Source organism: Orycteropus afer, unplaced genomic scaffold (assembly GCF_000298275.1).
Source record: "Orycteropus afer afer isolate SDZICR_OR568_19922 unplaced genomic scaffold, OryAfe1.0 scaffold00255, whole genome shotgun sequence".
NCBI lineage: Eukaryota > Metazoa > Chordata > Mammalia > Tubulidentata > Orycteropodidae > Orycteropus > Orycteropus afer.
In genome coordinates, this window is record NW_006921842.1 from 2,994,519 (window position 1) to 3,012,900 (window position 18,382).

Sequence of the window (18,382 nt, forward strand, 5' to 3'; positions counted from 1 at the left end):
CTTTTGTTTTTTCATTCTTTATTGGTTTGGACAAGGAGAGACCCATCATTGTATCTAGATGCTCCTTGCAAGCTTTTAAGATTCCAGTTGCTACGAGCTGAAGTAGGAGGTGAAACAATGTTTTGTCTTATGTTATGCCGGTTGAGCTTGATGTCCCATGCAACTATGGTCCTGAGCCCACAGGTTCGACTACTTGCTCCCTCTGGGTATCTGGTGGTGGCCAAGAAATGATTACAACCTTGTCCCTTGTCAGCTCTACTATATACCTGGGAAATCTTACAGAACATACAAATATACTTGTAGGAATATTGTCTGCCAACCCTATACATGGTCTTGGGAACACTCCTCCCTACATAGACGTACCTGATATTTCAGTCTGTCCACCCATCTATCCATCTGTATAGCCATGTTTGCCTTCACTGACAACGCAGCACTGTATTGCAGAAGGGTTCATCTTTGTTGTCTGTACCTCCCATGTACCTCTCTCTGTCTTCCTCTTCCTCAGTGCCACCATGTTGATCACTCACATTTGGTACATTGCCCTTCTCTTCACCCAAATAAATACTTGTCTCTACCTATCTAACAGCATTCCCTCCCCTCCCCTTCCACCCCTGGTAACCAACAAAGAAAATTTCCTTCCATATATAAACCTTTCCTTGACTTTTTACAATAACAGACTAATACAATATTTGTCCTTTTGTGATTGACTTATTTCACTCAGCATAATGTCCTCCAAGTTCATCCACGTTATGTGGTGTTTTGCCCATTCTACATTATTCTTTAGTGTTGCATCATATTCCATTGTGTGAATGTACCATGGTTTGGTTAGCCATTCTTCAGTTGGTGGACACCTAGGTTGTTTCCATCTTTTGGCTATTGTAAATAGTGCTGTGATGAACATGGGTGTACATATGTTTGTTCTTGTCTTGGCTCTCACTTCTTTAGAATATACACCTAGTAATGGAATGGCTGGGTCAAATGATATTTCTAATTCCAACTTTTTAAGGAATCACCATATTGCTTTCCACAGTATTTGCAGTCCCACCAGCAGTGTATGTGGGTCCCAATCTCTCCACATCCTCACCAGCATTTGGTATTTTCTGTCTTGCTGAACTTTGCTACTAGTGCTGGGGCAAGATAGTATCTCGTTGTTTTGATTTACATTTCCTTAATGGCTAATGGGGAGCTCTGGTGGCATAGTGCCTAAGGCATTTGACTGCTAGCTAGAAGTCTGGTGGTTCAAACCCACCAACCTCTCCTTGGTAGGAAGGTTGGGCAAACTACGTCCCTAGTGATATCACCTTGGAAACCCAAGGAGGGGTCACTATGAGTCGGATCCAATTTGACGGCAACGTGTTGTATTGTTGCATTTGTAATGGCTAATGATCATGAGCATTTCTTCATATGTTTCTTGACCACCAGAATATCCTCTTTGGTGAAGTGTCTATTCATGTCTTCTGCCCATTTTTTAATTGGATTATTTATCTTTTTGTTGTTGAGGCCAATCACCAGTAATTATTAATGCATCTTGATTGCATGGTTGATTGATTTCAGACTACAGAAATTGGTGAAAGTCTTCAGTTTCTTCATTTTGGGGATTAGTTATTGGTGGGTAAATTTGAATAATAGTCATTTTAACTAGTCTCCATTTATTTGTATGGGTATTATCCCATCACTGATAGCATCGTACTTCAGGATGGATCTTGAAATGTTCTCTTTGAGGATGAATGCGGCACCATTCCTCTTCAATTTGTCATTCCTGGCATAGTAGGTCATATGATTATTCCATTTAGCATGGCCATGACCAGTCCATTTCAGCTCACTAATGCCTAGGATATCAATCTTTATTCTTTCCATTTCATTTTTTGACAACTTCCATTTTTCCTAGATTCATGCTTCATCCATTTCACATTCCAATTATTAATGGATGTTTACAGCTGTTCTCATTTTGAGTTATGCCATATCAGCAAATGTGGTCTTGAAAGCCTTACTCCATATGTGTCATTAAGGTCGACGCTACTTTGAGGAAGGCAGCTCTTCTCTAATTGTATTTGGAGTACCTTCTAACCTGAGGGGCTCATCTTCTGACACTATATCAGATAGTGTTCACTGCTATGCATAAATTTTTCAGTGGCCAATTTTTTCAGTAGAGTACTATGTTCTCCTTCCTAGTTTTAGTCTAGAAGCTCCATTAAAACCTGTCCACTATGGGTGACCCTCCTGGTATTTGAAATACCAGTAGCATAGCTTCTAGCATCACAGCAACATGCAAGCCATTCCATGCAATATTTTTTGGGGAGTTACAAGACTGTGGCTAGAAAAGCCATATGAAAGCGACTCATCACACTGCAGGTTCAAACTGTCAGACTTTCAGTTAGCAGCTGAGTGTGTAGCACTTTGCCACCACCAGGACTCCTTATTCACAATTAGAATCTATTTTGTTACCCCTGCCTATCAATATCTCTGTTATATCCAGGCTGTTTCCTTAATGGGACCTTCTCCATCTTCTTTTCAGACATTTATAGTCAAATATATACTTGGCTTTATCACAAGACTTGATATAATGCAAACAGATGTACTGTATATACATGTTCAAAAATAACTTTTCTTTGTATGATGGTTAGATTTTGTCTACATATTTAATGTTTTACCACATGTACTGATTTGCTTTAGACTCATAAAAATAGCAGCACACTTTGAGAGGGGAATTACGAAAGAATCACTGAATCATAGAATGTTATAGCAGAAATGATCCTTCAGAGATAACTTGTGCCACTGCTTTGTTGAAGAGAAAAACATAGTGATAGATACTGTTTATTAAAGGCTTTCTGTATGCTTGATACTAAAGGGGCCCTGGTGATGCAGTGGTTAAAGTGTTTACCTGCTGACCAAAAGGTCAGCAGTTCTAACCCATCAGCCACTTCTTGGAAGAAAGATGTGGTAGTCTGTTTCTGTAAAGAATACAGCCTTGGAAACCATATGGCACAGTGCTGATTTATCTTGTGGGGTGACTATGAGTCAGGATTGACTCAATGACAATGGATTTTTTTTTTAATATGCTTGAACTACTTTAATCCTCCCAATAACTGTATGGAGTCCCTGGGTGGTACGAATGGTTTATATGTTCTACTGCTAATGGAGAGGTTGGAGGTTCTGGTCCAACTAGAAACACCTTGGAAGAAAGGCCTGGTGATCTGCTTCTGAAAAAACAGCCCTGGAAAACCCTATGGAGCACAGTTCTACTCTGACACACATGGAGTTGCCATGAGTCAGAATCAAGTTTAGGCTGTCTAGTCTTAGGAACCCTTTGGTATGATGAGGTTTTCTGCACATCAGTTTTAGCCTTGGCTTTGATACAGTGAATCCTGTGAGAGCTGAAACTTGAGGGAACTGACTTATGACAGAGTTGGACCAAAACCCCATCATAAGTTGGGGACTACCTCTACTTAGTTATGATTTGAGTCCTCTTTTGTCCATCAGTGCTCACTGTTTGAATGGTGGATCCTCTTCAGTTATATGATTCTTGCGGACCTTGCAGGTGGACACTGTTGCTTCTTCCACTGTCTGCCATACTAGGTCCCCAAATACCTACCCCATGTCAGAGGATGGCAGACTGTGCCTGGTGCAGGGCTTGGCTCTCCCAAAACCTCTCTCATACCACTTCCTATTTTCTCTCTAGGCCTCTTCCCTTCCCTTTTTTTTATCTTTCACTTCAACTCAGGTAATTTCTTATTTTTACTAGGAAACACTACATTCTTAGTCCCACACAGGTGCCATATAATTGAAGATACCCTGTACTATCATTTGAGAATTGCTAAGATTTGATGGCATAGTACCTAAGTCATTTGACTGCTAACCAGAAGGCTGGTGGTTCAAACCCACCAGCCATTCCTTGGAAGGAAGACTGGGCAATCTACTTCCATAGAGATACTGCCTCAGAAACCCAAGGAGGGGTCTCTATGAGTTAAATCGACTCGATGGCAGTGAGTTTGGTTTGGTTTGGTTAGGATTTGATGATCATCCTTTCACCATCATCACTCAGAATTAGATGTTACAGAATTATAAGAAAAAAGAAACTATGTAGTCTTTTGCTATTCAAATTGTGGTCCATGGACTAGCAGCATCAGCATCACTTGGGAGTTTGTTAGAAATGCAGAATTTCAGCCCCGCCCATTCCTACTGAACCAGAGCCCACATTCTAATGAGATCTGCCAGAGATTATAAACACATTAATGTGTAAGAAACACTGTGAGTCTACTCCATGCCTCTCTTTCTTTCTGTTTCTTGAGGCTAAATATTAAGACTTGGTCATGGCTGAAAGCCTTCAGTGTCATTACTCACAGTGATGCTGGTACTGATGAGGCTTGTGGATGACATGAAATTGAGAAATGTTTCTACCAACCAGAAAGATAGACTTGAAAGTAGCCTTAATTAGTGAAGTGATTATTCTAAAAGAGGTTAAAATTTTATAGAAGCACTGCTGGTTCAGAGAAGCTGTGTGTGGAGTAATGGAATGGGCAAGAACATAGCTCAGGCCTCTCCATTTGTCAGGAAACACCATTCTTAAAGCCTCAGAGCATGGTGGACAGTTTGTTCTCCAGGGAGGGAGAAGGTCATATTTTGAATTGTCTTAATGATACTGGATGCCATGGTGCATATTCAAGGAGGCTAATTATTAATCATCATTGCTCTACCTTTGATTCATGTTGTTGTTGTTGTCGTTGTTGTTTGCCATCGAGTCAGCCCCGACTCATAGCGACCCCTCCTTGGGTTTCCAAGGCAGTATCACTATGGAAGTAGATTGCCCCACCTTCCTTCCGAGGAGTGGCTGGTGGGTTTGAACCGTCAGCTTTCTGGTTAGCAGTCAAATATCTTAGGCTAGGTTACTAGAAACAGAATGCTATCTGAAAATAATGTAACTCTTGTCCTAGAGTTGTCTTTTTAGAAGTAAGATTTAGCATTGGATTGGGCCCTTAGCTTTTAATTGGGAGGTTGAGAGGAAGGGGAAGGTTTGAGGATTATTTCTTTAATTTTAAGGCTAAAAGCATCCATTGAGGACATTATTTATTCTTTAATGCAGTGCTCCTTAGGATAAGTTCCACTCAAAGTTGAGTTTTTTTTTTTCTTTTTGTAAAACATACATAGTTCCTTTTATTAAATAAGAAGCTCTGGTGGTATAGTAATTAAGGCTTTTGGCTGCTAACCACAAGTCTGGCAGTTCAAACCTGTCAGCTGCTTTGTGGGAGAAAGATTAGCCAGTCTGCTTCTATAGAGATCTATATAGCCTTGGAAACCTAATGGGGTTGCTATGAGTCAGAATCAACTTAATGGTAGTGGGTTTGGTTTGGTTTTGGTTTATTAAATACGAAGAGTCAACTTATGTTGTTAGTTGCTATGGAGTTGACTCATGCCATAACCCGTAATATTTCCATATTCTTTTTGTTTTCTAGGGAGTGCCTAAGTTTTTCTTCACCATGTACTAGAAGATTGCCTATAGTTGTTGTTATGTGCCGTCGAGTTGGACCCAACTCATAGTGACCCCTCCTTGGGTTTCCGAGGCGGTATCATTACAGAAGTAGATTGCCCAACCTTCTTTCTGAGGAGTGGCTAGTGGATTTGAACTACCAGCCTTCTGGTTAGCAGTCAAGTGCCTTAGGCACTACACTACCAGAGCTCCTGCCTATAGTTAGGGCCTCTGATTTTCCTTCCATCTTTCCTTCCTTGTCTTCTAGTTCTTGCTTTAATAACTTGTGTTTTGGAATTTACCTTTTGTTTTATTGTTGTTGTTGTTACGTGCCGTTGAGTCAGACCTGACTCATAGAGACCCCTCCTTGGGTTTCTGAGGCAGTATCACTACGGAAGTAGATTGCCCCATCTTCCTTCCGAGGAGTGGCACTTCAAATTTCCTTTGGAAATAGACTGGGTATACATATTCACCTCTGCCGTATTTCATGGAAGGAGCTCTGGTGGCATGGTGCCTAAGGATTTGACTGATAACCAGAAGGCTGGTGGTTCAAACCCACTAGCCACTCCATGGAAGGAAGACTGGACAATCTATTTCTGTAAAGATTTACCAACTTGGAAACCCAGTGGGGGTCACTATGTGTTGGAATCCACTCAATGGCAGTGAGTTTTTTTTGTTTTTTTGGTTTGTATTTCATGGGAGAGAGACATGACAATCTGCTTCTGTAAAGATTTACAGCCTTGGAAACCCTATGGGGGCAGTTCTACTCTGTCCTGTAGGGTATATATGAGTCAGAATTGATTTGATGGCAATAGGTTTGGTTTTTAGTTTAGCGTATTTCAAAAAGAGATCACAAAGTATACTAGCTTTTGTTTCTTCTTCCTTTACTTTTTCTTGAACATTTTTTGTCTGCAGGACTTTGGTATAGGTACCTGTCAGACCAGCCAACCGGTTGCTGTCCAGTTGACTCTGACTCATGGCGACCCCATGTGTCCCATGTGTGGCAGGGTAGAACTGCACTCTATGGGGTTTTCAATTGCTTTTTTTTTTTTTTAAATAGATGGTTTTTATTGCATCAAAATTATCAGCCATAGTTCATAGGCATCATCTGACCTCGCTTCCATAGCTGGACAACTCTTAGCTCTTACTTATCAGCTTGTTGAATAGTTCCTTTTTCAGAGACCTAGATACTATCCAAAATTTTTTAGATATTTTTGTTTTTAACTGTTGTGGCTTGCTAATCAGAGCAGCTGAATTTGATATAAGTTCAGTGTTGTTTCCGTCAAGAATTAACTCATCTTTCTGTGCATGAGATACTAAACAAGCAACACCTGGCCTCATTTGAACCCTATGGATCTATTTTTTACCCAAGAAGTTTCACATTTCAACAAGAGATCCATTCTCTTGAATGATGACATTGATGGATAAATAAGCATACACAGACCTCATCTTGTAACAGAAGCTCAATGTAACACTCTTGATCATGTTCTGTGCATAACCACAGGTAGTGTGAACTGTAGCCTTTCTGTTTCGCCACCATTTGTCAACACGAAGCCTCTTCTTTTTCTTTTCAAGGAGGGACTGAGTTCTATGTTGATGTGATTAAAGTCTCTCTGCAAAATTCCTCTGGGCCCCTTCACAATAAATGTGGGCCCCTTCAAATTGATGTCGACATTTTCTGGAATGTTGATAGTCTGGTTGCTGAAAATGATCTTCGTTCTCGCAGTAGATGCAGCAGAGCTCAGTTGCTGATCTTTTGGAAGTAGGCCTTTCTTCCCTGGTGTCCCTGGGTGGACTTGAACCTTCACCCTTTAAGTTAGCAGCCAAGCATGTGAGTTAGTTAACCGTTTGTACCACCAAGATACTCCTCTCAGACCAACCAGTCTCTAATCTGTTCTCTCTGTACCTAGGAGCCATGGAATTTTTTCCTGTTTCTTTTTGGTAAGGTAGGTAGAAGTTTGTTTTTGGAAGATTGCTTTGGCAGCTGTGTGCACAGTGAATTGAAAGGGGCGTAACAAGTGGATCATTTTGGCAGCTGTCTTAGACTGGAGCATTGAAATTGGGAAAGAGAGTATTAAGAAAACCAAAGCTGTCAAGTGGATTGGCTGATAGTGACCCTAGAGGACCGAAAACTGCCCTTAATGTTTCCAAAGCTATAAGTTTTTATGGAAGCAAACTGCCACAACTTTCTCCTATGGAGTGGCTGGTGGGTTCTAACTGCTGCTGACCTTTCAGTTAGCAGCCAAGCATTTGACTACTGCAACAACAGGGCTCCTAGTGGGAGTGTAGGGAATGTGAAGACCTTTTGAAGAAGAAAACTGACAGGCTTGGGTTACTCATTAGATGTGGAAAGTAAGGAACAGGGAAGAGTTAATGTGAGAGTTAATGTGAGAGTTAATGTGAGCCTGGTTACCAGGACTTGATGTTGTTTTTAGAAAATCGTCTCCAATTCCTGGTCTTCTTTTCTTATATGGGAACTTGATAAAGCAAGCCTTGGCCAGCAGAGTCAATTAAAAAAAAATCCTTTTGAGATGTTTGTCATAAATCTGACCATGGAAAATGTGAAGTGACTGCAGAGGTACCTAACCTTTTCTTGTTCCCTTTTGTCTGCCCTACCATACCTCAAGTCTACCACTTGAGAGAGAGGTGAACTGAACTTCCTCAGCAAGACTTAGTTCCTTCTTTTGGAGTCCCTTTTTTTCTGGTGATGCAGTGGTTAATGCGTTATGCTACTAACCAAAAGGACAGTGATTTGAACCTACTAACCACTCCATGGGAGAAAAATGATGCAGTCTACTTTGGTAAAGATTTCCAACCTTGGAAATACTATGGGGCAGTTCTACTCTGTGTATAGGGTTGCTGTGAGTCAGAATGGGAGCTCTGGTGGTGTAGTGCCTAAGGCAATTGACTGCTAACCATAAGGCTGGAGGTTCAAACCTACCAGGCACTCCTGGAAAGGAAGACTGGGTAATCTACTTCCGTAGAGATACTGCTTCGGAAACCCAAGGAGGGGGTCGCTATAAGTTGGAATTCACTTGATGGCAGTGAGTTTGGCTTTTTTTCTAAAGTAGTGCCTTTTTTTTTTAATGCATTTTATTGAAATATAATTTATGTACAGCGAAATATACAAAACTAAAGTGCCATGGTTCAATGCATTTTTTTTTTGCAGTGTTCCCTCCCTTCCCCTCCCACCCCTGGCAACCAACAAAGTTTCCCTCTATATATAAACCTTTCCTTGACCCCCCACAACAATGATATAATACTATAATTGTCCTGTGATTGACTTACTTCACTCAGCATAATGTCCTCTAATTTCATCCATATTATGCAGTGTTTTGCAGACTCTGCATTATTCTTTAGTGCTGCACAGCATTCCCTTATGTGTATGTACCATAGTTTGGTCATCCACTCTTCCGCTATAAATCTTAGAGATAAGTCCCTTGCCAGGTATATAATTATTGGCAAATATGAATTTGTTGCTGTAATTTTTGTTATGTGCTTTTTTGTGGTGTCAATTTCTTTGTTCCATATAATTTTCTATGCTGAGCTTGTTTTGTTTATGAATCGTGTTATCACTTCCTTCATTGCTATTGTTTCAGTATTTGCTGAATATTTATGCTGGTCCTCTGTTTTTGATGTGAAGGTTTATCATTTTTCTTTGAGGTTACCCTGTGATTTATAGTTTTCTTCCCAAGTTTAGAACAGTCTGTTCTATGTTGTAGTTGTCTTAACTTCCCTACCATCTAGAAGTTCTGTTTTTTCCCTCTTTTTGGTTTGTAGTTTTCCTCATTTGTCAATTGATGTCTCTGGTTTCCTGTTTACAATCCTGTAGGCTTATTTACTTTGGATATTTCCATAGGTGGGTTGGTTTCTGGGTTATATCATCATGTGTGTTAATGGTCAGTTGTTGTTGGCTGTTGTTGCTTCTCTATCCAAAGGGCTCCCTTTAGCATCTCTTGTAAGGTTGGTCTGGTTTTAACAAATTCTCTTAATTTCTCCTTATCTGGTAATGTCCTAATTTCACCGTCATATTTGAGGGATAGTTTTGTTGGATACATAAGTCTTGGTTGGAAATTTTTCTCTTGCAGTGTTTTATATATTACTGTCTCATTGTCTTCTTGCCTGCATGGTTTCTGTTGAGAAATCCTAGCTTAGTCTTACTGGATGTCCCTTGTAGGTAATTTTTTGTTTTTCCTGTGCTGCTCTCATGATTCTTGCTTTGTCTTTGGTTTTGGTAAGTTTGATGATGATATGTCTTGGTGATTTTCTTTTGGGGTCTCTCCTGTTTGGTGTTCGTTGGACGACCTAAATGGATATATTCTCGTCTTTCATGATATCAGGAAAATTCTCTTCCAACAAATCTTCGACAATTTTCTTTGTGGTTTTATTTGTGTCTTCCTATTCTGGAATTCTGATTACATGTAGGTTATTCCTTTTGATGGCACCCCACACGAACCTTAGGCTTTCTTCGTTTTGTTTTGATTTTTTTTCTGATTGATCCCTTTGCAAAGAAGTGTTCAGGTATTTGCCTTCAATCTCCCTAATTCTGTCTTCCATTGATTCAGTTCTGCTCCTTTGCCCATTCAATGTCTTACTATTTCTGAAAATTTAGTATTAATCTTCTGGATTTCTGTGTGTAGATTTTGTATCATTTCTAATTTTTCATTTATTTTGTCATTTTATTCTTGTATTATCTTTTGAAATTGTTCTAGGATTTTCTCTGTGTCTCTCAATTTGTTGAAGATACCTAAATATAATTCCTTTGAATTCCTTATCAGAGACTTCCAATGCTGCATCTTCCTCATGGATGTGTTTTGGGTCTGTATCCTGGTCCCTTGTTTCTCCTGCTTTATCTTGCTTCTTTGTATGGAGTGTGATGCTCTGTTGTCTCTGAGGCATTGTGACATTTTTGTGTTTATATTTAATCGGTGATTATATGTTGGAGTGACTTGTCCACAATTTTCGTTTTCTTTGTGTGTTTTCTACACAAGCAGGGTACTGTGCTCCTTTATTCGCTAGTTGACAGCACTTATACACTTACCACCTGTCTCCTTTCCTGTTGTCAGCCTCTCATTTGTCCCTGCTGACCTTGGCAAACAGAACTTATTCTTAGGTCTCTGGAATCCGAATGAGAATGCTATCATTTTAAAATCCAAAATGGTTGCCACCTGTAAAAATTCAAAATAGCTGTGCCCTTGGTCACTTTAAATATCTAAAATGGCCGCCACTTGTAGACAATCAAAATGGCTGCACCCACAGACAGTGAAAGGTCAACAGCTCAGGTTGTCTCCCTCCTTGCTATTTACCTTCCTAGTCATAGGCTACCAGCACAGTTGTCCCTGCAGCCCTAGTGACCAGGGCTGATATTTAGGTCAATTCTCAGGTCCCAACACCACTTGGAAATATTCAGGCTATTGGTCCTGTCAGAGCTGACAGTCTGCCGCTCTGATCATCTCTGTACTCATTGTTTTTGTTGAGGTTTTTCCACTAGTTGGTGCCTAATCCTCTTCTGTATAGTTCCCTTCAAAGCTCAGGACTCTAAGATTATGTTTTGTGTCTCTGTCAATTGGTCTTTTCTTTGTTGAGGAGAGTCTGTGTTGCTTGTCTGCCTATTCCTCCATCTTACCGGAAGTCCTCTAATGCAACTTCTTGAACCACAGTTAAGTTTTAGGTGTGAGATAAGATGTGTTTACCCAACTACCATCCAGATTGATTTATATGGGAGTAGTATGCCTGTGCTATGGAGAAGCCCCTGGGAGTTCAGCTAAGAAGGTTGAGTTAACCACAGATGGCTGTCCTGGTGTGCCTAGATTCTAACTCTGTACTGTGGCCAAGATACTCCCCAAGGCCTTCTCCTGACGCTGTTGTTTACCATGGAAAGTGGTCAGTTACCACAGTCAGTGAGGTGTTCAACTGGGACACAGATACAATCAGAGAAGGATGAAATGTTCTTTTTCCTTTGGCCTGAAATGGGACCTGGACACACCAATATGCTTAGTAAAGCCATACTCAGATGAATACAGAAATTTGAAAATTGCATTTATCTGAGGCTGGGCTTGGTGACTCTTATTAACGAGCTTTTTATTCATGATTTAGGCAATTACATTTGTTTATAGAAGGGTAAGTAACATGGGAAGGAATTGCTATGTTTAAAACTGCTAACATCATACTCTTTTTAAAGGTCCTACTCTAGCCTCCGATTCCCTGAGAGGTGCAAACAGGTAATGTGCTGTACTGCTAACTGAAAGGCTGGAGGTTTGAGTCCATCCAGAGATACCTCAGAGGAAAGGCCTGGGGATCTACTTCCAGAAAATCAACCGTTGAAAACTGACGGAGCACAGTTCTACTCATGTCCATGGGGTTGCTGTGAGTCAGAATCAACTTGATGGGCAATTGGTTTCTCTTGGTTTTATTCTAATTCTACAGAAGCCTTAGTTTACATGTTGAGTGAGCTAATTACACCAATTTTGAATTTGTTCATCAGAGATTCTCACTCTGCAGCCTCTATGAGGCTTTATTTGACTGACTTGTTCTGACTTTCTGAATGTTTGTGAGTAATAAAATAATTTTCTATTTCATATTTTTAAATAATTTAATGCAATGTAGGTAAGGTTTTACTGTGTATGGTAGCACTTCTAATCCTTTCTCTTTGACATTAGAAGTTGGGCTAATTTCAAACAGTTAGAGTTCCTTAAACAGAAGGGAGTCTGTAAATCTGGGAGTAGCTCATTAAAGGAGGCTGACAGTCTTTTCTGTAGGGAGGGCTGACACACAGAATTTACCTTCTGTTGTTCAGACTAACTCTTCTAACCTAGGGTCCATTCCAAAACCAAACCCACTGCCATGGAGTTGATTCTTACTCATAGTGACCCCCATTGGGTTTCCGAGGCTCTAAATGTTTAAAGAAATAGGTTGCCTCATCTTCCTTCCTTAGAGTAGCTGGTGGGCGTGAACCGCTGACCTTCTGGTTAGCAGCCAAATGCTTTACCCACTATGCCATCAGAGTACATTTAGGGTCCATTAAGGAGCTCTGGTGATGTAGTGAATAAGATGTTTGGCTGCTAACCAGAAGACCAGTGCTTCAAACCCACCAGCCTCTCTGTGGGAGAAAGATGGGACAGTCTACTTCCGCAAAGATTTACAGCCTCGGAAACCCAGTGGGGGGTCTCTGTGACTCAGTGGCTGTGAGTTTGGTTTTTGGTTTAGACTTCTGAAATGTACATGCTAATTTAATATATATCCCTTTGTTTCTAGGTCTTACAACTTAGATTAGATTATTATTAAGGAGTAGATAGCCCCCTGAAAGCTAGGAATCCCTGAAAAATATTTTCTTGAGTGAGATAACTTTGCTGCACGATTGGCAAATACTGAATCTGTACATATTTTCACCTCTTAAAAAAATGCTTTAATGGTTCCCTGAGAGTGAGTTACTTAAGTTCTGTTTACCCTGCATAAACCAAAACCAAACTCACTGCTGTGGAGTCAGACCTGACTCATAGCAACCCCTCCTTGGGTTTCTGAGGAGGTATCACTACAGAAGTAGATTGCCCAACCTTCCTTCAGAGGAGTGGCTGGTGGGTTTGAACTGCCAGCCTTCTGGTATCTATCAGCAAACTCACTCGCATATACTCTGTTCAGGCATTAGTCAGTGAATACTGGCAGTCTGCCTTTAAGATTCAAATGTACTTGGAATATGGTATTAATTGTACTACATTGAGTCAATTCTGACTCATAATGACCCCATATGACAGGGTAGAACTACTCCATAGAGTTTTCTTGGCTGTAATCTTTAGGGAAGCAGATCGCCAGGTCTCTCTCCCGTTGAGCAGGTTTATACAGCTTAGAAAGCAACACCTCTTTAATTTGTGGCTTCTACATAAGCAGAAACCATAAACTTGCAGAGGAAGATGTCTTTTTTTTATTTGTTTGTTTTAGGATTGCAGTTTCTCACCTCTGTTCATTTGCATGTTGGCTGAATAATGAAACGGTGGGCACTTCAGAAGATAAGGAAAATAATGGTCACTGAAATTATCTTCATGGCTTACGTTTATTCTGACTAAATAGAAAAGAAATAATAGGTAACAGATACTGAGTGCTCACCATTTACCAGGAACGGTTTCTAAGCTTTTTGCATATGATAACTCATTTTATTCCCCCAGCAAATCATGTGGCATGAATAGGCTTTGTGCAGAAATAGAAAGGAAACAGCAGTTTAATCAGTGGTCTCTTCCTGCAGGCAGGTTGAGTATTTGAGATAACATTCCTACCCTTGACACCACATTCTTGGTTGAAGTGATAAGATTTAACAAAATGCTACTGCTTGGTTTCTTCCCTGGGAGCTCTGGTGGTGTAGTGCCTAAGGTATTTGACTGCTAACCAGAAGGCTGGTGGTTCAAATGCACCAGCCACTCCTCAGAAGGAAGATTGGGCAATCTACTTCCATAGTGATACCACCAGCCCGCGAAAACCCAAGGAGGGGTCTCTAGGAGGCGATCCGACAGCAATGAGTGGTTTGGTGGTTTCTTCCCTGCAGTGCAGATGGGAATGGTGAGCTCTGTCCCTTCCAAAGACTCTCAGGAATGAGAGGGACCTTAAAGATCACCTCGGCCTGCTTGCCCCTGTACCTCTTCCAACACACATTCAAATTCTTCATGCTGATTGCTTGTCCTCTGCCTGAACAGCTTACTTCCTGTTTTTCTGTAAATGTCCTGAGTTGAAATTAACTCCTTGAAGGGAATATTTACTGCACCTTGTTGCATGTAATATAATAGTAGTTTTTGTTAGCTACTGTGCAGTTGACCCCTACTCACGGTGACTCCAGGTTGAATGCAACAGAACAAATCTCTTCCTGGTTCTGTGCCATTCCCACGTTGAAGATTGGACTGTTGTCATCCATAGAATTTTCACTGGCTGATGTTTAGAAGTAGATCACCAGGATTTTCTTCCTAGTTCATCTTAGTCTGGAAGCTCTGCTGAAACCTGTGTGGCATCATAGCAACATGGTAGCTTCCACTGATAGGTGGGTAGTAGTTGTACTTAAGGTATATTGGCTGGAAATCCAACTTGAGTCTCCATCATGGAAGGTAAGAATTCTACCATTGAACCACCAATGCCTCAATATAGTAGTAAGTCAGTAAAACTGTGATCATTAGTAATTTTCAACCTTTATTGAGCACCCACCCACTAGATTGCAGGAACTTAAGAGCTTCTGTGGCAAAACAAGAGAATAAGAGTCTTTGCATTTGATTTGTTCCCTGTCCTTATTGGAGACAGACAGGTAGTCTTGTAGTTCTAGGGGTCAGACAAGGGAGCTGCTAGAGACCACACAGGATGCCTTGAAAGCCTAAACCTACTTACTGCCATCAAGTTGTTTCCATCTCATAGCGATCCTGCAGAATAGAGTAGAACTGCCCCACAGGTCTCCTACGCTGTAAATCTTTAGGGAAGCAGACTGCCACATCTTGAGCAGCTGGTGGGTTCAAACTGCTGACCTTTTAGTTAGCAGATAAGTGTTTTACCCACTGTGCCACCGAGATTCCCTTTGAGAACCCAAAGAAGAGTCTTACTGGGCTTTTAAGAGACAAGGTTTGAGAGAAGTCAACAGTTGAACGATTGAGTAAATTAATAGTAAATGCCCACTGTTATTATAAACCTCAGGAATGTTACAGCCTGTAATACTTTATGCAAATAGGAAAGGTCAAAATGACTTTCCAAATAAAAGAATAGAAATATCTTCCAAAAATAGTGATAATTGAATTAGGATAGCATATACACATTACCCAGGAAAGAAATTTAAGCATTCAATACTGTTTGGGTCTTTTATTCTTTGAGTTGATTTTAAGGAAATGCAATGCTTTTATAGAAAGGAATAAATAGGGTGATGGTTAAAATGCTTTGGGCCACACACACACACACACACACACACACATGCATTGTTTAGGCAACATAATTGTGCATGCATGTCAGTTACCACTGCCCATAATTTTAGATTTACTCCTTCTATGGGGATTGTGTATCACTATGAGTCGAAGTATTTACCATCTATAGATAATTTTTGTAAATGTCAAAATGTATTCCATAGCAACTAGGCCACTTATAGAGGGAGGAAAACTGAAGTAGATGGAAAATATTTTTCAGAGTTGGCAAGTAGAGTTATTGGACCAAAATGTGTCTGATGGCTTCTCAGGGCATGTGGAAGCTGCAAGAGCATCCCTGGGTTCCTTGTGCTGTTATTTATCTTTTCTTGTCATGCCAAGCTCAGGTCAGTGCTACGCTGATGAAAGTTTTTTCTCTGGGAAAGTATTTCAACAGAAAGTTGTTAGCCTTCTTGTTAGTAGCCACCAAGCAACCAACTATTTGCATTGATTGTGACACCTGTGCTCCATGACGTTTTCAATGGCTGATATTTCAGAAATAGATCCATAGGACATTCTTTCGAGAAGCCATTGGGTGGACTAGCACTGCCAAGCTTTTGTTAGTTAGCAGCAAGTGTAGTAATTGTTGACCCCATTCAGCGACTCCTAATTAGTAGCATGGTTTCCTAATCTTACATGGGAAAGGAATTCTTAGGTCCATTGGGTTGACCCCCTGGACTTTGATTGCCCTAAAAATTGTCTTTGTATTCCCAGCACTCAACACACTGTCTGTCCTGGTGTACCTTAGTAAAAGTTTGAGGAGTGAATGTCCCCTTCACCTCTTCTAACAGTGGGAACCTTCCTTCTCTGTCAATTATCAGCAGAGGGAAGAAATAAGGGCTCATAAGAAAATAATGGAAGTACAGTGAGACTGTTTTGGGGCCTCATCTCTTTCCTCATCCCACCCGGATGTTCTTCTTCTTCTTCTTTTTTTTAAAGCTTTTTATTGTGATATGGATGAAATTTTACAAAGCAGATTCGTTTTACATTCAACAGTTCATACGTTTTGTTTTGTGGCACTGATTACATTCCCTACATTGTAACAGCTCTCTTCACTTCCTCCCTGTGGTTACCCTTTTCCTTTGTCCTTCTTGCCTATGCATTCCTGCCTCCCTCACTTCCATTCTCCCTGTGCAGATGCTGCCCTTCTTATCTCGCATGGTTGATTGTTGTAAGGATTGCATTGCCCTGGTGTAGTTGTTGGGCTGGTTGTTGTTGTTGTTATGTGCCATCAAGTCAGACCCGTCCTTGGGTTTCTGAGGAAGTATCACTATGGAAGTAGATTGCCCCATCTTCCTTCCGAGGAGTGGCTGGTGGGTTTGAACTGCCAGCCTTCTGGTTAGCAGTCAAGTGCCTTAGGCACTATGCTACCAGAGCTCCCTGTTCGGCTGGTAATCCTGTGTATTGTTTGACTGCGACTTATGCCTTGGGAGTGAGTTCAAGTCCAGGCCTGAAGGGTGGCTCAGGGCCATAGCCACAGGGTTGGGTATTCTTTTTGGATATGGTTGGCAATCAGAATCTTTCATCTCCCTTGGTCTATAGCAAGTGAGCCCTTGTGGCACAGTGGTTAAAACTCATGGCTACTAACCAAAAGGATTTTCAAACCTACTAGTCACTCCATGGTAGAAAGATGTGGTGATCTGCTTCTATAAAGATTTACAGCCTTGGAAACCCTGAGGGGCAGTTCTGTTCTGTCCTATAAGATTGCTATGAGTCAGAGTCAACTCCACGACAATGTATTTGGTTTGTGTTGGTCTTTATAACCTGTCCTTAGCTAACACAGTCTCTACATTACAATCTTTGATAAAACATACTACCCACAAACTTTGGTGGGGCATTCTTTGGTCTAACTAGATTTGAAAAGGAGTTAGTTACCTGGTTGATTGTCTTAAACTGAAGTTTTCCAGGAGTGAGTGTCTGTTAAGCTCAGGTAACTCTTTATCACATAAGCCCATTTTTATGTCTGTCTTCCCCCTCCTTATCTCTCCTCAGGTAATTCTCACAGAACACTCTTTGTCAAGTGTAAAGCCCAGATCTCACCTTTTAACAGATTAGCATTCCACATAGTTCAAGACCCAATCTCTGTATCTGGTTGCTCCATTCAGTTTCAAAGGCAACATGATGATTTATGATCTGTGTGTTCCTAGGGAGGAGACTTCAGGGAGAACTTAGGGTTGTGGTTATTAGTTTTTTTTTTTTTCCCAGCAGCACCTCTCCTTTTGATGTTTTGTAGTCATTCCAATTAATTCTATCTTCACTTGTATGGTTTCTCTTAGTTGCCTGCTGGCCAGGTAGCTCTTGATTTCCAACAGATGGAGGCAGAGACATAGAAATCTGCTATGTGAATGGGATATAAAGTGACTTCTACTTTGTGCATCTGATCTGCATCAATATTTGTAAAAATAGCAGTAGAAAAAAAATCTCAGTGAGAAGGGGAAAGGATAGGTCAAGGAATGTTACCCGAAAAGTATTCCTGAAACTTGGCTAGTTGTCATAGCTGAAGCTGTCCTTAAGGACTTTATAAAGGGTTATAAACAATTTTGAAAATTGTAGAAATTGTTCCTGGTTACTTTTTCCAGCATTTATGACAACTCATTTTATGAAAGAAGTAGTCACTAGATTATAAACCTTTTAAAGATTGGTACTTTTACATTAATCTTCATAATCTCTGCTGTGGAGAAGATGGTCTGCTCACTTGTTTGTTTCTTTTTTCACAGTGTAAATGATGGAATTACCAAGAGGTTAAAAGATGGTTCAGGATTTAGGACATTTAGTTTTCTAGCTCAGAGTAGAAAGATGGACGACAAGTGATCAGTTGTCATAATGCACTATTATGGCAGAAGGATAAAAGGCTTAGGAAAAAGAGAAGCTAAGACTATTCTGGCTGGCATCTCAAGTCTTGAAGTAATCAATTTGGGAATCCATGGTAAGTATATCATGGATTTGCAGGTGTAATCACTGTGCTATGAGTTCCCAGATAATATTCCAGGTAATTATGTATCAT

General features: G+C 40.5%; 1 pseudogene; it reads right to left on the reverse strand.

Moving 5' to 3' along the window:
• Positions 1-6,608: 6,608 nt before the first annotated feature.
• LOC103204651 overlaps positions 6,609-18,382 on the reverse strand; it is a 70,175-nt pseudogene continuing 58,401 nt past the window's right edge.